General features: G+C 36.6%; 1 long non-coding RNA gene across 1 annotated transcript; it reads right to left on the bottom strand.

The window, feature by feature from the left end:
- Positions 1-529: 529 nt before the first annotated feature.
- LOC116562009 lies at positions 530-18,272 on the bottom strand. Its single transcript, XR_004273706.1, has 3 exons — positions 17,935-18,272; positions 17,685-17,860; positions 530-4,609 (listed from the first exon to the last, which is right to left on the bottom strand). It is a non-coding gene; the product is annotated as an uncharacterized LOC116562009 (long non-coding RNA).
- Between the last annotated feature and the right edge of the window lie 674 nt (positions 18,273-18,946).

Below are 18,946 nucleotides of genomic sequence, written 5' to 3'. Positions count from 1 at the left end.
CTTTATATAGGTATATATATATATATATATATATATATATATAATTCTGGAGTACATGTGCAGATCTTGCAGGATTGTTACATAGGTATATACATGCCAAGGTGGTTTGATGCCTCCATCCTCCGTCACTTACCTTAGGTATTTCTTCCCATGTTATCCCTCCCCAATCCCCCCACCCTCTGCTATGCCTCCCCAGCCCCTCATCCCCCAACAGACCCCGTATGTGATGTTCCCCTCCCTCTGTCCATGTGTTTTCTTTGTTCAACACCCACTTATGAGTGAGAACATGTGGTGTTTGATTTTATGTTCTCGTGTCAGTTTGCCGAGAATGACAGTTTCCAGATTCATCCATGTCCCTGCAAAGGACATGAACTCATCCCTTTTTATGGCTGCATAGTATTCCATGGTGTACATGTGCCACGTTTTCTTTATCCAGTCTATCATTGATGGACATTTGGGTTGGTTCCAAGTCTTTTCTACTGTAAACAGTGCTACAACCAACCTAAGTGTGCATGTGGCTAGAGATTTTAATCACAGCACAGCCTGATGTCTGGAACTTAAAAGCTACAAAACCACAAAGCTGTGGGGCAGATGTCTCCTGCCACCTTCACTGAGTCATAGGAAAGTCAGTCAGCAGGAGTACAGAGAGAAGTAGGCATAAAAGAAAGGGAAAACACTTCTTCACTTTCACTTACTCAATTTCCTAGTTCCACGGGGTCATGTCTCTTTTTTATTCAGCAAGCTTTTAACTGCCGCACCCCCCAAAAATATAGATAAGATAGCTTCAGCCCCACTCAGCCACCCAATGTGGTCTCACAATGCCTGACACACATCCTGTTCTTAGATGCAGTGGAAATTCCCTTGATCTCATTGCCTCACAATAGGTGCAATATTAACCAAAACGAACTTTATTCTGAGAAGGAAAGGGAGCCTTACAAGTTTTGTCAGAATATATTTTTACAATGAAATTATTTTAAACTTTTGACAAAATTCAATTTAGGCATAAAACTTGTTGGTTCAAAGACACCTGCAAGCTTTTTATCATAGGTAATAGGACCCCCACTTACCTGAACTGTTAACCTGTAGTGTGAGTCAGATAATCAATGAATTCAGTTGCCAAAATCAAGTCTGTCAACTTATTGTAACTGTTTAGCGACACTGTCTGCCAAATGCACATATTTCCTTTGTTTGGAGAATCAGTATTCCAGAGACGCTGTCCAGTTTAAATTTTTTTTCTTTTTAGTTCTTCCAGGCTGCTAAAACAGAATGTCATAGACTGGGTGGCTTACAAACAACAAAAATTTATTTCTCACAGTTTTAGAGACTGGGAAGTGCAAGGTTAAGGAGCTGGCAGATTCATCATCTGGTATGGGCCAACTTCTTTGTTCACAGATGGCCATTTTTTTCCTGTGCCTTCCATGGTGGAAGGGGTGAAGAAGATATTTGCAGTTTTTTTTCTATAAGGACCTTAATCTCATTCACAAGGGCCTCGTCTTCATGACCTAGTCGGCTCCAAAAGGCCCTATCTTCAAATATCTCCACACTGAGGATTAGATTTCAACATAAGAATTTTGAGTAGACATAAACCTTGAGTTTATAGCAAGATTCTTAATTCACTACAAATGCATACTATGAGGTTTATAAAATCCAAGGAAATAGTAACATTCCATGAGACCATTGTGAACCCTTCCAGAGATGGCAAGTCTGTTACTTCATCAAACAGCTAATTTTCTTAAGTGAGACAACACCAGCCTTCCAATAACATCTTCTAATTGATAATTCCAGAAACAGTAGATAATAAAACCCATATGTTCTTAAGAATTTAAGGTTGAATATTCCATCAAAAGTATTTCTGGGGTAAATTCCAAAAATAGTAATTCCCACTGCATTGATTTAATGATCATATGTGTAATTATGAATTCAATATATTTCCATCATAAGACTGCAAGACCCATTACAGCAGAAAGTCTGTCTGGATTGATAGATCTCATATCTTTCCCTTGTGGTGCTGATACACAGTTGCCATCTAATAAATATTTGTTGGATGGTGAATGCATTAAGGAAATCAGTTTCTTACCCTTTGGCAGTCCCTGTAAGTTACTCAAAGCAACAGGAATTCTGGTCTATGTATCAGAAGCCCATAAGGAATCAAGAAGGTAGCATCAACCATTTGAATGTGGAATGATTGTTGGACAGCAGTGCAAAGCCATAGAAGTAAGGTCAATACCTCAGAAGTAAAAAGGCAGATTGCAAGTTCTCCAATAGAAGAGGCTATTCATTTTTACTGAAATCTAGTCTCCCAGATTCTACTAAACACTATCTCATTATCTTATTTAATTATCACAGCAACTTAACAGGTCAGTGTGATTTGATCCATGGTGTTGCAGATATAAGAAAAAGTGTTTAAAGGACTTATTAATACATATCTTGCCCAAGTTACCTGGTTTGTAAATGTCACTATATGTAAATAAAGCCAGGATTGTCTGTTTCTAATATTCTCACCTTTCTATGGCACCGAGAAGAGTAATGGTTGTGAAAGAAAGTAATCAAGAGAGGATTCTCGGCAACAGATGATTTGAGCAGGTTCAACGCAATTAGAGATCTAATAATCACTAACATTGATTTACTGCTTATTGGATATGAGGCAGTATTCTAAGGCCTCATAGTTTTTCACTAATTTAATTCTTGTCTGATGAAGATCCATGAAATAAATGCTTTTACCACCTTTATTTTATACGCAGGGAAACTGAGGAATAAGCAGGATTGGTACCTTATCTTAAGATTACACAGCTAGAAAATTATGGATCTAAGATTTAAGCACAGTTTTTACCAAAGCATGTGCTTTCAGCCATGACATAACATTCCCTTCAGTAAGAACCTATTAACAGCTAGTTTACACAGACTCATCTGTTACACCAGGACAGCTTGGTCAATTTATATTTTAGTCAACTCCAACCATTCAAACCCAAGTGTGAAGGTAAGAGGATATTCTCTGAACAAATAAAAAAGTCATAAGAGTTTGACTAGAGAATGTCAGCACCTGAGTCTTCCCCATGTTTTTGTCTGCTCCATCTGCCCAGAAGCTCCAGCCAAGAAATAGCTCTTGGTCATGGCATTCAACTGCTCTAATAAATAAATTTTGTTCTAAATGTAATGACACTTATTTAATCACGGACTTTCAAGAAAATGGCCTATTCCTCAGCAATGGGGACACTAACATCCTTTGGTTTCTTTCTAGAGTTGAGACTTTTCACTAAAATAAATCACAGTTGCTCCATAGGAGAAGAAACAATTGATGCCTCAACATCTCTTAGAAACACAAAACCTAAGCCAGTTAATAAAAAGAGACTGTCAAGGCCAGAGGAAACAGAGGGCCCACTGCAACCTCAGCAGGTTACACAGGCTGGAAGGATATGGCTGGGGAAAGGGATAAGCCCCTTTTTCTCCTATGTACAACCACATTACTGTTATTCTGGTTCACAGCTTTTATAGAACACTAACTATCACCACTGGGACTTCAGAGCAAAGGGGAGGTACAATAACCACGAGGTGGAAAAGCATTGGGGAGGAAAGTGGACTGCATCTAAAATCAGGAGAATAGATCCAGGATCAGAGCTTCCACAGCCAGGCAGGTGACCTCGATCCCTACTTTACCTGACAAATCCCTGTGCAGCTTTTGCCAGGTCTTACTTACCAGACTTTCAGCACAGGAGTAAGCGGTGGTGTTCTTGTACTGGGAAAAAATACCATTGTTGCATCTCATTCAATGATATTAGCTACATTGATGGGCAATACCTAGTTCCATTAATTAAGGCATTAGACCTCCGTGCATTCACAAGAGAAAGCAAAAAGAGAAACCCTTTCGTCTGTTCTTTGGTTACTCAGTGGCACTGCATAGGCAGGAAAGACAGGACAGATGTTTTACTCTACCCATTTCTCTACTCAAGGTGCTGATGCCACCAAAATCCCTTATAAGGAGAACTTGATGACTCCTCCTTGTGCCCTCTTGTGTCTGCCATTTTGCTTTTCTGCCTGGGCCACAAAGTCATTTTCAGTCTTCTCCTTAGGCCACCCAAAGCATATTGGTTAAATAATTTCTCCCATTTCCTATCTAATCTCTGTATTGTTATTAACATGCACCTAGATCACAGCTCATTTACAGTGTTGCTGTTAGGAATAGAGACCACACAGCATTTTTCCTATTCTTTCCATTTTAAGACATTATAGCGTCATATGCATATGTCATTAAAAGTGAGAGAATGTGGAAGAATAGAGTCTCTTGGTGCTCAAAATAAACAGGATCATGCTGGCTCTTTTTCTACTTCATGTTGCAAACAATGGACAGGAAAACAGTGGATTCAATCTGGTCTCTGCATTTTGTTTGTCTAAAACAAACAAACAAAAAAAACCCAGCAAGGTTTTTGTCTTTAAAATAAACATAATTTACTATTTTTCATAAAATAGAATATATAGACAATGGGACTACCACCTGCGCTCTGACAGAGCAGTTGTCTTGATGTTGGGATTGGCATTGCTGACCTGCCCAAGAGCCTCCTCTGACACTGCCACGAAGCCACCCTTAGTCTATTGTCCATTGTCCATCATAGAGCTGAAAATGGTGAATTTGAGGGAAATGTTTTACATAAGTCCAGTGCATAATTCCAGCTCTTCTTCATTCTGTAATTCAAAATTGCCACTGCCACTTAAAATCTTGGTATCATCATCTGTAAAATGAGATAGCAACACATGCTTTCAATGGTATTATGAGGATTAAATAACATAGGTAGAAATCCATATATACTTCTCAAATACATACATATTTACCAAGAAATGCCATTAAATAGCAGCTATAAATACTTCTGGATTCCCAGCTTGTGGATAAAAAGCACAAATTTCAGAAATCAGGTAAAACGTTCACTTTCTTTAGGTCTTTAAAATGCAATGCACATAATAATTATTCCCTTTTCCAAAACAGATTCTAAAATATCCCTTAAAGGCAACACTCACTGTACTGCAAGCATCTCCTACAGATGGTAAACTTCCTGAAGAGAGGCACTTTCTTTGAGTCCTCAGCTGATGGTGCCTGGGATATACTCAATAATTAGCTTTGAAATGAATGGATCTAGCCTTAAATGACAATACCATCAATATACCACTAAGTTACAGCATGTGATTTGCATAAAATTACTTCCCTTAGAAAGTTGTAACATTCTAGGAGGCAGTGTGAGAACATGCTCTGTTTTGCATGGATAACACATGTTTAGTGCTTAAACGATGTCAGTTGGTCCTCTGAGAGTGTTTTACAAATTTTGTCTCCTCCTTCCACCCCTTGTACCCAGCATACAATAATTCAGCACTTTTCTAGCCTTCTTCAATAATTCAGTGTTTCACTTGTAATACATCTAAGTAGAAGATCATGAAAATCTAGCTGATCATGTATCTTAACTCCCCAACTACTATGGTAAAATTTGAAGCCAATTCATCTTGGTTTGGAGTCAGCTGGTTCTTTGTCATGCCTCTTATCCCATGAATTTATTAATAGCACCTTTCACTCTCAAAAATGCCCCAGTTTGATCATCCTATTAATAAACTACTGGAGGGGCATGTCTTCTGTCCCATTGGTCTTCCTAAACACAAAATTTATTCTCAACAGATGTTTGTTGGTTGAAACAAGCATAGTGCTTTGCTAATCAGTCTAATAAGAGCAGGTGTTCTTGTCTTATACATTTCTCCTCAGCTCTTCTCTGAATGAAGCATCTTCCCTAAAAGCCTTTATTTTGACATATCCTTAATAATGCTTCTCTTGTCCTTAAATAATTTATGGGTTTAAAAATATCTGTCAGCGTAAACAGAGTGATACATGGAGTGGAGAAAAACAGTGAATATTTTGGCAGAACAAATAAAAGCTGCACTAGTTAACTATATAAATCTCACCAATAGAGCTCATCTGCCTTTCACAGCAAGAGTTTTAATTTCCTTTGTCACCAGGACTCAAAAATCCATGCCACATGAGTGGGCCTACTGCTTTATCCAGGACTGACACTAAATTTCTTATGTGCATTAGTGCAATGGTCAACTTGTCCTGGTAGAGACCAGGTAGGTGACTGGGTGATGGTGACAGAGAAGAAAGGGCATGGAAAGATAGGGCAGAATCTGGGCAGGAAAGCTTCCTACATTAATTGGCTTTGTTGCAGCCACACAGAGGAAAGTATATTTCACACGCATACATGTGCACACATACACACACACACACACACACACACATACCCCTAATGTCCATTGGCCTGTTTTTATCACTACAAAGGGATTTAGAGGAATACCTTTCTCTGGCATAGCTGCTCCTTAAAAGAATGTCAAGGAGACAGTCAAGCAAGGGAAGAAATAATTGCAAGTAATTTCATTTTCACCACAAAGTTCAACCATGTTGGCTAAAACTCTTATATTCAAAGGACAAGAATATCATTTTTATCAACATAGTAAAATGTCTTCTCATATTGTCAAACATTAGTGGTTCCAAATTGTGAGTAATCCCCCCCCATCTGCAAGGGAGTATTTAACCATATCTGGAGACACTTTTGAATACCATGATTACGGGGTGAGGGGGAGGGTGGCTATGGACACCTAGTAGTCAAAGGCCACAATGATGCTAAACATCTGGTTGCGCTAAAGATAGGTCCCTATGACAAATAATTAATTGGCCTCAAATGTCAGCAGCATCATTGTTGAGAAATATTGGTCTCTTTGTTAATTAAAAAATATGGAATTACAGAGGAATCAATTTGCTTCTTCATTTAATAACTACCAAAAACTAAGCAGTATATTGTTTGTTCTAGATTCTGAGACTGGAGATGAATATGACATGGTTCGGAAAGATCTGATTCTGGCGATTGGTGGCCTAGAGACCCTGAAAGCCGCCTGTAATATGATATTTGAAAATTCTCAGTGGACTATTATTAAATAATACCTTTTTTAAAAGTGAAATGAGGCTATAAGAATTTTTTAAGGAATGCTGTTCAAGTCAAAAAGTGAGAATACTTGGAACAAGAAGTAGGCACATCTCAGCCGCGTTTCGCCCTGGGGGTTAAGTGAAGTCTGTGTGCTGGAGCTTTCGTCTGCTAAGGGAAGGGGAGAACAATTTTGCCTTTTAAAGCCTATAAATGTTTTACATAGTCAGAAAATAAAATTTGAAAAAGAGAAGTAAATTCAAATCCTAAAACTGAAAACAAATAAAAACAATTGTAAATCTAGCATAGTAGTATATCAAACTAGTAACAAAACTTGTAAATAAAATTTTTCAGGTTACTTTTGAAAACAAAACTGGGAACTTTACATTCTAGGAGAAATATGTTTTGAGGCCAAATAACTAAAAAATCTTAAGCAGCAATCAGTAATTTTATTTTTGTTAGTAATAACATCATCATATTCCATTTTAAAACCATTATATGTTTTGCAGATCGAGTTTGACCAGGAAATAAAAATACATGTTGAAGAACATAGAAAATTAAACAGTATGTTAATTTACAAGGAATCAAATTTTCGGTATAAGAATAGAAATAAAGTATGAAATAAAAAGCCATTGTTTCTATTTGTTTTCAGCTTTAGGATTTGCATTTGCTTCTCTTTTTAAAATTTTATCTTCTGACTATGTAAAACATTATAATTATAGGCATTTAAAGGCAAAATTTTTCCCCCCTTCCCTTAGCAGGATAAACTTAACTTTTGATTTTATAGGATGTATAAGGTTTAACTTGAATTGGCAGTATCAGGATTTTTAAATACATCTCTCTTAGCACCTTCCATTGGCCTACAAACCATAAAACCATGACATTCCAAAAGCAATAAGAGCACAAACGTTATTTTATCAGAGCCCAGCACTAGTGCCATTGTTGGAGAAAAAAAAAAACTCACTAGATAGAAGTAGAAAATAAATCACTAGAAATATGTGTGTATTGTATACCCACAACTGCAATGAAATATATTTCAGTGGATTTAATCTGGTTAGAAGAGATAAATTATTAAATCACAAAATGTAAAGAAATAGAAATTTGAAATTAGCAAGACTAAAAAGAATTGGATGTAAAAGTTGATGAAGCTATATTAATATCAGACAAAATATAACACACAGTAAAAGTATTAATATGATTGCAGAGGCTTTCTTCAAAATGATATAATTTTAATTCAATATGAGGATATAACAATTCTAGCTTTTCATTTTATAAAATATAATAGCCTTAAATGTATAAAGCAAAAATTTGTGTGACTATAAAAATAAATTACCTAGGGAATATACAACAAACCTCTCTTATTTTGGAACAATAAGCAGAAAAATACTATTGTAGATTTCAATATTTTTTATTACCTAATGGAAAAATGCAAACTATTTTACATTACTGCCCACCAACATTCTTAAAAATGAACTAACACCTTAATTCTAGCAGATGACTTTGCAGATTCTTTTTCTCTTTTTTTTTTTTTTTTTTTTTTGAGACAGAGTCTTTATCACCAGGTGCCAGGCTGGAGTGCAATGGAGTGAGCTCGGCTCACTGCAACCTCTACCTCCTGGGTTCAAGCAGTGCTTCTGCCTCAGCCTCCCAAGTAGCTGTGACTACAGGCGCGCACCACTACGCCCAGCTAATTTTTGTATTTTTTAGTAGAGACAGCGTTTCACCATGTTGGGCAGGATGGTCTCGATCTCTTGACCTCGTGATCCACTCACCTCGGCCTCCCAAAGTCCTGGGATTACAGGCGTGAGCCCCCACGCCAGGCCAACTTTGAAGATTCTTTAAGACTTTCTTCATAGGTTACCATGTCATATCATAATAAAGAGTTTTATTTCTTGCTAATTAATCTAGAAGACATTTATTTTTCTTGCCTTATTGTACCAACTAGAACCTAGTACAAAGTGAATAGAATTATTGAAGTGAATGCCTTTCCTTTGTTTCAGTCTTATAGGATAACATTCAGACTTTCAACATTGAATGCATATGATGTTAGTTATAGTTTACATAGTTCCTCTTTATTTCTTTGAGGAAGTTCCTTCTTATTCCTACTTTAATGAGAGTTTCTAAAACGAAAGGATACTGAATTTTGACAACTGCTTTTTCTGCACTATTGAGATGATTGTATGGATTCTACGCTTTAGTCTGTGGATAAAGGAAATTGCATGAATTATTTTTTAATGTTAAAACAACTTTGCATTCCTATGATAAACTCCTCTTAGTCATAATGTATTATCCTCTTTATATATATCTTTATTTTTAGTATTATTTTTAAAGAATATTAGAGATATTCATGAAGGAAACTGTGCAGTTATTTTTCTCTGTAGTGACTTTGGCACTGGCAACAGGGTAACACGGTTCTGAGAAAATAAGTCAGAATATATGAGCTTCTGTTTATTTTATGAAAGAATTTGTGTGAAATTGGTATATCTCCCTTATGGATTTGCAGAATTATTAAATGTTCCTGTCGAATTATTCTTGCATGAGGGTTGGAATTTGTTCCTTCTGACTAGTTTTTAAATTAATAGCATAAAGTGGTTCATCATATTCTCTTTTTATCCTTCTAATATCTATAGAATTTGCAAAACTGTCCTCCTGCTGGAATCTCTACCCTGCTTTTCATTTATTCTATAGGTTTTATAAAAGAATCAGGTTTTATTTTATTTTTTATTCATTGTTTTGAATTTTTCTGTTAACGGAATAAATGTATTTAAGCATGCAAATTTCCTCTGAGAAATTGGCCACAGCATGAATTCTTTAAAGGAATACTATTTGTCATGAAGCCTTAATAAAAACATTTAACAAAGCATTAGGCTGATAATTTGATTGACAACATAACCAAATCTGTTCTTTTCTGATTATTCAGTTCAGCAGTTCTTTCTGACCATTTGCATTTCTACTGTGTGCTAGGTATAGGCATTTACATTAAATAATTATAATAATAAGGGTACCATAATAAACCATTATCCATAGAGATCTCTTAAATGGGTAGTTACTGAAGACCCTGTATCTGATCACTGCTTAACTCCTGATGGCTTTGATTTCAAATTTGACACAAGACTAATTTTCACGTTTCCTATGGAGACTTGGAGCCTCCCTTTAAGCAGACTATGACCTAGGTTGAATCCCTGAGTCTGCCTCAGTTTCTTCCACTAGCATCTTGTCTATGGAATTTTGACATTAGATCCTTAGCTGGCTTCTAAAATTTTCTGTTCTACTCCTGTCTTTACTACTTTTTCCCTTAGTGAGATAGCCTTGTGTGTATAACTAGTGTGTTTAAAAAGCAAAGCAAAACAAAACAAAACACTGATTTCAAAGTTACCACCACATTTAACTAAACTTTGCTGAGTGATTGTCCCCAGAGCCTGCTGGAGGTTGTTTCTTTTCACATTGCTCCATATCCAAAGTTATAAAAATTCCACAGCTGAACTCAGCTCATCAAAGCCCTCATGCACTTCATAACTCTGTCTGCATCGTAGATGGAATGCAGAATTCAGTCTTAAAGCCCTGCTGTATTTTGACCCAGTCTGTCAAGTATCTCCCAGATTTGCACTGTAAAAATGCTACTCTCATCCTCTATTTATTTCCTCTTCTTTTAAATTTATAAAAATTATCCAGATATTTCTTTTAAAATAAATGTTACGTGAAAACATTTTATGACAGCATAATATTCCATTATTGAACAATTTTTGTATTGTTCAAGATTTTCTTCTTAATTTCCATGTAGGTGAATTTTGTATGCCTTTGTGATTGGTACTCGGGGACATATTATCTTAGGTGAAGATTCTAGGCAAAATAATACAGATATTTTAAGGCTCAATCCATATTGTTAAACAGTTTTCTCAGAAGGTGACACAATTTATAAAAACAACAGTTGTATATATTATATCCTTCTTTTTTGATTTTTAATAGGTGAGCTTTTTTGTCTCCTTTTTGTTTCTGTTAAACAAGTAAAAATAGCATCATTAATTTAAATCTGCATATGTGGTAACTTACAATTTTTTAGTTTTCAAATTTGTGCTTATTATCAACTTGTATTTAACCTTTTATAAATTATTCTCTGCAGTTTTTCAGTTTTTGTGCTTTTCTTATTGGCATATAAAATGTTTCACAAAAAAACATAACAATCAGTATTTTATATGTAAAATCAATATTATTAATGTATCAAGGTTTTAAATGTGAATCTAGTCCAATTTATCAGCCTTTGTCTTCATGATTTTTCTTATTGTTTATATCCTTATAAAGTTTATTTTCTTTGCGAGATCAATTAACTAAACATGTATACATTTTGTACCTTATGATTTCACTTTTCTCAACCACTTTAAACATCTAACATTTATTTTCTAATGCTTTATAAAGTTTGAGTTTTTAAAGAATTTTCTCCTAAATCCAAATTTTTGATGTAATTTGCTTAATAATTTTTATACCCTTATGTTCGTTATTTTATAAATAATGTGTCAAATAGGTCACATAGAAAAAGTTTAATATACATTTAGTCACATTTCCATATATATACCTGAAGAACGAATAAATGAATAGTTTTATAGATTCATATTGATAGGTTTGCTATTATTTTCCAGAGTTTAATATTTCATAAAATTGATGAATACTTTTCTCAAGTCTTTTCTCTGAAATCAGAGCTGAAAACTACAAGAGAAATTTATAGTGTTTTCTGTTCTCTAATTCCTTAGAAGTAATTCCAGATATGAGAATTTAAATGAACAGTGCTTGAATTCTCTGTTCTTCATTTCCTCTTAAGAACCTTTGTACTTTACAGATTTTAAATACATGCTAAAGATGGAATCATTATAGCCATTATGAGTTTATAAATTTAGCTTCTCCATGATTCCACTCTTGTAGATATATAGTTGGAGATGTTTTCCTCTAGTAATCAAAACTAGTAACAATGAATAAATCACATATGTAAGGGTCAAGTCTTTCTACCTTTGACCCTTACATAATGTGATTTATTCATTGCTACCAGTTTATAACCTCACTAGGGTTGAGGTTATATCTCTGAACCCATACCCTTCCATTCTGTCTCCTTACTGCTTTTGTTCTGATCTTTAAATCCAGACTCTGACTTGATAATTTGAATTTGACCTCAATTTCTGCTTATTCTCTTTGCTGCTAGTGCGGGTCAGCTTTGACCGAAACTGGCCCTGTACTCTGTGGTAAACTGATCTCCTTACCCTACAAGCCAAGTATTTTCTCTAGACTAATCCCCCCAAAATGCTCATTAGAGTGAGATTTTTGCCTTGAACAGAATCTCTTATGAACAATAAAATAGCATAAAGATTGATTTGGTCAATGTTTTAAATTAGAATGAGCTGCCAAAGAGCTCAAAGCTGCCTTTGGTCTTCTCATTTTCATTAATCTTAAAAGAGATACATCTTATTAATTAAATTTGCTGTTCTAAATTGGATGACATTATAAACTAGAGAGAAAGGACCTAAAGAGAGAAATTGAAATGGGTGATGGTGATAAACAAAAAACACAAGATTCATCTCAGAAGAGAAAAAACAGTCCCCTAAAAGAAAGTTCTTCTGTTTTTGCTACAATACAAATAAAAAAATGAAAGCAAGGAAGACCCAGAAACTGACAGTGAATCTACAACTCCTGTAGACAGACAAAGAAATTTGCAAACTACAATCTGGGAGAAAAAAGCTGAGCTGATTCCATCAAAATCCATAAAACAATGCTTGAACCTTTATTCTTCAAATACTGATACTTAGAAAATTGGGCAGTTTATGTATAAGCAATTCAGGCAGTTGTATTAGACACGTGTTTTTTGCTCATGATCATTAGTCTGGGCTCCAGGAAATAGTATGTCACTTTATCAATCACTATGGATTTGACTTGGGAAAAGTATTCAGATCCTCTGAACTGTAAATGCCTTATGGTTACAAAGAGGATAATAATCATTTCCATTTAGTTGGGTTGTTTGAGAATTAAAAGAGAAAATGCACATGAAAAACTTGACAAAGTGTCTACTATTTATTAAGTATATGACACTTCTTAACAATTTTTAAGGTATGATTTCAAAAATGATAACTGTAGGAGCAAGAAAAGGTTGAGGCCCAGGCCAGGTCTAAAACTGTAAACCTAGTTAGTAATGGGGCCATGTCATAGGCAAAGAAGACCACATGAATAAGTCAGAAAAAGTGTCCTCTAGAAGCTCACTGTACAGAGAAAAGTACGAGTAAGTATACGGGGATGCTTTGATTCCAATAACAAGAAGCACATTACGTGCAGTGAAGCTCCAAGTGAAACAAGTCACTAAAACTGTATTGAGGCATTTACAAAGCCTTCACAGAAGAAAAAGTATTTGAGGTGGTGCTTCAAAGAGGAGGGGAATTTTGACTGCTTGTTTGGAGGTTCTCGCTAGGGGGACATTCCCCAGTGCTCATCTATTGGGAAGTGTCACCCTCCTCAACCTAGTGCACAGCTTCTGGAGGGATGCACATGGAGCAGTGAGGCAGGAAGGGGACACCCGCCTTGCCAGCCAGGCCAGCTGAGTCAACACTGGTTGTCAAAGTGTGACAGATACCACAATCAGATAACCCTCACATCCTGAGAGAAAATTTTTCAAGTAGAGATTGGTACAGGAGTATCCTAAAGACTGAAACCAATGCTCATGAGGAGGAAGTTCCCAAAAAACAGAATGAGTAGTTTTGTAACCAAAAGCAGGTTCAGTCACTTGCCACTTGCAGAATCCAATTAACAAGAGCGAGGTCTAGTGTAAAGAAAGTGACTTTCATTTCAAAGCTAGCTTAAGGGAAGAAGTACAGGCTTCCTGCCTAAAGGGTACCACTTCGCTTTTGGAGCAGAAAGTGGGCACTTTTAAAAGGTGGCGTGGGAAGACAGCAGGTGGTGTGGGGAATCCCTGTGCTAGCTTGGTAACTTATCTACCAGGCAGTTGAGTTGGCACCCTCATGGGCAGAAATAGGTTGTAACGGTGGCCAAGAACTCTCTACATGGAAGAGAGTTTCATAGCAGGATGCTGGGTTATAAACCAACGGTTGTCTCTGGAAGCAATCTTCTGGTGGGTGAGAGTTCTGTTCTAGAGCTTGGAACACATGTTTAGTTGAACTTGTCCTATAGAGAGTGTCTGGTGAAGGGGAGGTAGAAGGCCACAATTGCATTTCTAAAGTGCTAAGTAGTAAGTGGGGAACAGAGGGAAATAGAGAAAAGAGAAAATAATCTTAAAAAGTAACTCATTAGGCCGGGCGCGGTGGCTCAAGCCTGTAATCCCCGCACTTTGGGAGGCCGAGGCGGGTGGATCACAAGGTCAAGAGATCGAGACCATCCTGGTCAACATGGTGAAACCCCGTCTCTACTAAAAATACAAAACATTAGCTGGGCATGGTGGTGCGTACCTGTAATCCCAGCTACTCAGGAGGCTGAGGCAGGAGAATTGCCTGAACCCAGGAGGCGGAGGTTGCGGTGAGCCGAGATCGCACCATTGCACTCCAGCCTGGGTAACATGAGTGAAACTCCGTCTCAAAAAAAAAAAAAAAAAAAAAAGTAACTCATTCTCTTTTTCTTTAAAAAAATACAAGTACTTGATTACAGTTTGATATATTTGAAGTAGATTGAGATAAAGCAAGGAGTGGAAAAGAAGAGGGGACTACAGTAATTCAGCTGAGAAAAAGATGAGTTTAGTTTGCGAATACCATTGAATGGCATGTTGGGGGTGTATACAGTACCCTGAAGACAATGGTGAATTGAAGGATATTAAGTTGGGGAAAGACAAGTCTTCAGGTTACAACCATGGAATGGGACAGCTGTGGCAGCATAGGCAAAATGGGTGTTTATCGTGGTCAAGACAATCTCCAAAGGAAGAAAACTTCCAGAGGAGATAGCTAAATGTTCAGTCAAGGGGCACAGATCTATGCTCTGAGGAGGTGGGAAGGGAAGTACCAGCCATAGATCCTGGAGTCTGTAATGTTGGATGGAAACCCAAGAAGCTACCCAAATAAGAAGCCTCCCATTATAATAAATAGCTTATTCCCTGACCCAGTGGTCAGAAGTTTGTATGGAGTCTTTCAAGGGCTCACAAAGCCAGTCCTCTATGAGTTAGGATGAAAGAGACAAGGTACTTCTGAAGCACCCTTGAGAGTTAAAAGGAGATGTTGAGAAGTGACTGAAAAGAAAAAACAGAGCCACTGAGAAGTCCGCCTTCATCACCCAAAGGATAAGTTCTCTTCTTGAAAATGCCTGGGAAGTATGTAAGGGGGAAAGAGAAACACATATAAAGAAATAAGTCTGGGGACTAACACTTCCAGGGCAAGGCAGGAAAATAAACACTGTCTTTACAGACATAAAGCCTGAGATTGAACTCCAAATCCATTTGCAACTGTATGATCTTGGATATATTACTGAATTTTTTTAGTTCCACTTTCCTTATCTGTAATGGTGATTATTGTATTTATGCTGCAAGACTATTATTACAAAGGATAAATGGATAATGTATGTCAAACATGTAACACAATGATGGTGAATCACACCCATCCAAACACGGTAACTCTAATAACTCCTGTCCCTCCCCTCCATCCCTTCCAGCTCTGGCAGCCTGGAGGTGCCAAGTACATGTATCTTGATGATTTTATCTCAGCTCTCTATGGAGCTCAAAAGTATAGGAAAAGCAACTGAGGCATCCAGCCCTGACACAAAGAAGACCGCCAAATCCTGCCCCAGCTCCCTCAATTGGCCCGTTAAAGACTTTTCTTTTTTTTTTTAATCATTATTTTCTCTATTGTTAGAAGTCTGTGGCCGCTTTTCTAATAAGCAGATGCATTTTTGCTTTTCTAAGAAGCAGGTACTTTTCTAAGAAGCTGTTAATCTCATGGAGCTCGTTTTAATATGGCTTTTAAGGGCCAACAACATAGTGTATATTTCAAAATAATTCCTACTGGATGTTTTGTTGAAACAATATATGGTTATGAATAGCTACTGCCATGTTTAACAGCCTTGTCTGTTAATTTATCAAAGGGAAGTTGAAGCAAGTATATGAATTAATTTGTTTTAGTCAATAGGTATTGGGAACTTGAAGCATCATTTAAAAGTCATTGGAAAAACAAAATTCACTCTTATTTTTTCCTGAGCTCCAAGCCATATTATCAATAAAAGAAGATGACTAATCTTCTAGCCCCACTGGATCCTGATATAACATCAGATTACTAGCTCAGAACTATAAACAAATTTCTTATCACCTAAAATTTCAGAGTTTAATATCCTCTAGAAAACAAGCTTGCAACTATATGGAGAGCCATAAATTATTAAAATTAAACTACAGTCATGTCTTGATTTACTCACTGTATTAGAGGGCTCTCAGCATTATTAAGGGGATTGAAAATGGTATCATTTCAAATGGTATCAAAGAGCTGATAAGAGTCACATGGCCTGATGTCTGTTGGTTTCTCTGGCACCCTGAGCAAGTCACTTCACCCTCCAGTGCCTCAGGTTACTCGTCTATAAAAATGGGATGATGGCTGCCCTAGTATCACTCAGGATTACTGAGGGCACATTTTTAAAATATTATTAAAAATTATAATCCACAATATAAAATCTGCTGGAATTATTGACATTAGAAGTGGTACAATTTATGTCAAATTTTAAGTTGTCTGCTTATGAAAGACTTGTTTTCAGCACTGGGCTTACTAATGCCTGACTTCCCTCTAAAAATAACAAGCAATTTCAGTAAATTGTAAAAGGGGAACATTTGCACGGCCTCCTGTCAGTAAAGACCATTTATGTGCTTGAAAGAAATACCATTTAGATATGACATAAACCCTGCAATTGCTTACAATTAAACCTTGCTCAGCAAAAAAAAAATTCCCATAGAAATTTACCATGTCAACAGCACCTCCCTGGGACATGAAAGACCTTTATTCCAACAGACGAATTGAAAGAGGATTTATAAGTGTCACTGCAGTTTTTAAACACTTTTTGTTTCAAATGCAAGTTATCACCTCTAATTTACAACAAACATTATCTGTGTGGTGACTACTCAAACTACAGCTCAAGCCCAGATAGCTCAGTTGAGATTAAGCTCCATTCCTTCAACGGCCAGTTGGATATTCTGCACTCAAAATATCCATGACTGAACTTATCAGCCTCTACACCAAAACTTCTCTTCTTACTTTCTTCCCATGATTGTGACTGGTTTCATTTGCATAAGCTAAAATCTGCCCAATGAATGGAGTCAAGGATAGGTGCCATCCAGTCATCTGACTGCCATTTAAAACATCCATCTTCCATACGTCTTATTTTCCTGGCTGTGCCTTCTTTCAGCTATGCCTAAAGCGGCCTTACTCCACCATTTCCACATTCCAGCAAGCACTAGGAAAAGAAAGAGTACAGAAGTGGGAGTGAAGCCAGCAATATTTTTGCTTCATCTTATGTCTAAGAATTAAGGTTTGACATGTCTAGTGATACAGAGTTTGACTGTTTTCCTGATGTTGACGAAAGAAATTTAAATTAGAATTCAAGCACTGTACCACCACTTACTAGCTTATGATCTTGAGAAAGTCATTTGGTATATCTGACCTCGGTTTTTTCACTTGTGACTTAAATGTGATAATAACTACTCTCTTTTCTCACACAGCTGTGGTGAGGCTAAAGAAGAGATACTTAAATTTAAAGATGCAATGTCTATTGCAAAGTTTTAGGTAGTACAAATACCATCATTTTTCTTCCAAAACTGCGACCGTGCTTGCATCTCCATCTCCGCCTCCTTTCCTTCTGTTTAGGTGAAGCGTGAAGGCTTCTCCCACCACAGGCCAAGCCATCTGCTGTGTCTTGCTCCACTCCATTTCTTCCTCCTCACTCAAAAATTTTGTTCCTTTTAGATCTCTTTCCTGAAAGAGAGAGATCTTTAATCTCATCTGTTCTCCTAGCTCATCTTCATTAACATACAAACACGTTGCAGGACCTTTCATTGAAAGTCTTTCTTTACCCCCCACATTTCTCTCCACTCATTGTCTCTGTTTCCCTCTGTGTGTGTTTATCAAATGCACAACTCACACCCATTGTCTCCCCTTCCTTACCGCCTATTCAGTCTTCAACCCATTTTAATCCCATTCTTTCCCTCCTTCTGTAGTCAGCAGAAATTGTTCTTCTTAAAGTCACCATTGACCTCAATGCTGTAACTTAATCTTATTCACTAACCTCCCACCCAGACTCCCTAGGATTTGGCCACTCCTCTTCTGAAATCTCCTCCTCTCTGAGTTCCTCCACCCCACTATCCTGGTTTAACCCTCAAATTAAGATTCTGAGCTTCCTTAGTTACAATCTATATCTATGCATATGTATATCCTCAGCTACGAACATAGCCATCAGCACCATGCTCAGGAAGTGTTTTTATTTATTTGCCTTGCTTGCTTGTTTTTAAAGAAACTGGTCTCCCAGTTTTGTTTGTTAGTTTGTTTTGAGTTTAAGAAGGATATTATATTTGGATAAAGAATATATGATATTCCAAATAAATTCTAGTTTCTTTTGTTCTTTTTTTTCCCATCCTGTAGCAATTTTTATGACTATTTATACGTATATGTGAAATAAAATGATAGGTATTTGTCTTGTGCTATCTTTGATGTTTACATTTTTATTTTCTAAATCAATTTTATACTGGTCTCAAAATGAGCTGGGTTGTTCTGCTTCTTATCTGGGTTGTCCCAGATGTGGCTGTCCCATTCATTTATGTAATGTGACTTTGACATGTGTAGAGGTCTCACACGATTATCCATAAAGTCCTCCATGTCTGCTATACTGTCCTCAGTTTGCAGTTTTAAAACCTCGACCTTTTTATTTATTAGTATTAGTGATGTCAGGCTTTATGCTTCTATTTATTTTGGCATTACTGAGGTAAATTTACTTTATAGTAAGTTCTCAATAAAAAACATTAATTTATATTAAGGTATAATATGAACACATTTAAATGCACCGTT

Source organism: Sapajus apella, unplaced genomic scaffold (assembly GCF_009761245.1).
Source record: "Sapajus apella isolate SASKATOON/1434 unplaced genomic scaffold, GSC_monkey_1.0 scaffold31, whole genome shotgun sequence".
NCBI lineage: Eukaryota > Metazoa > Chordata > Mammalia > Primates > Cebidae > Sapajus > Sapajus apella.
The sequence above is the reverse complement of the archived record's forward strand: the minus strand, read 5'-3'. Positions and strand labels throughout refer to the sequence as shown.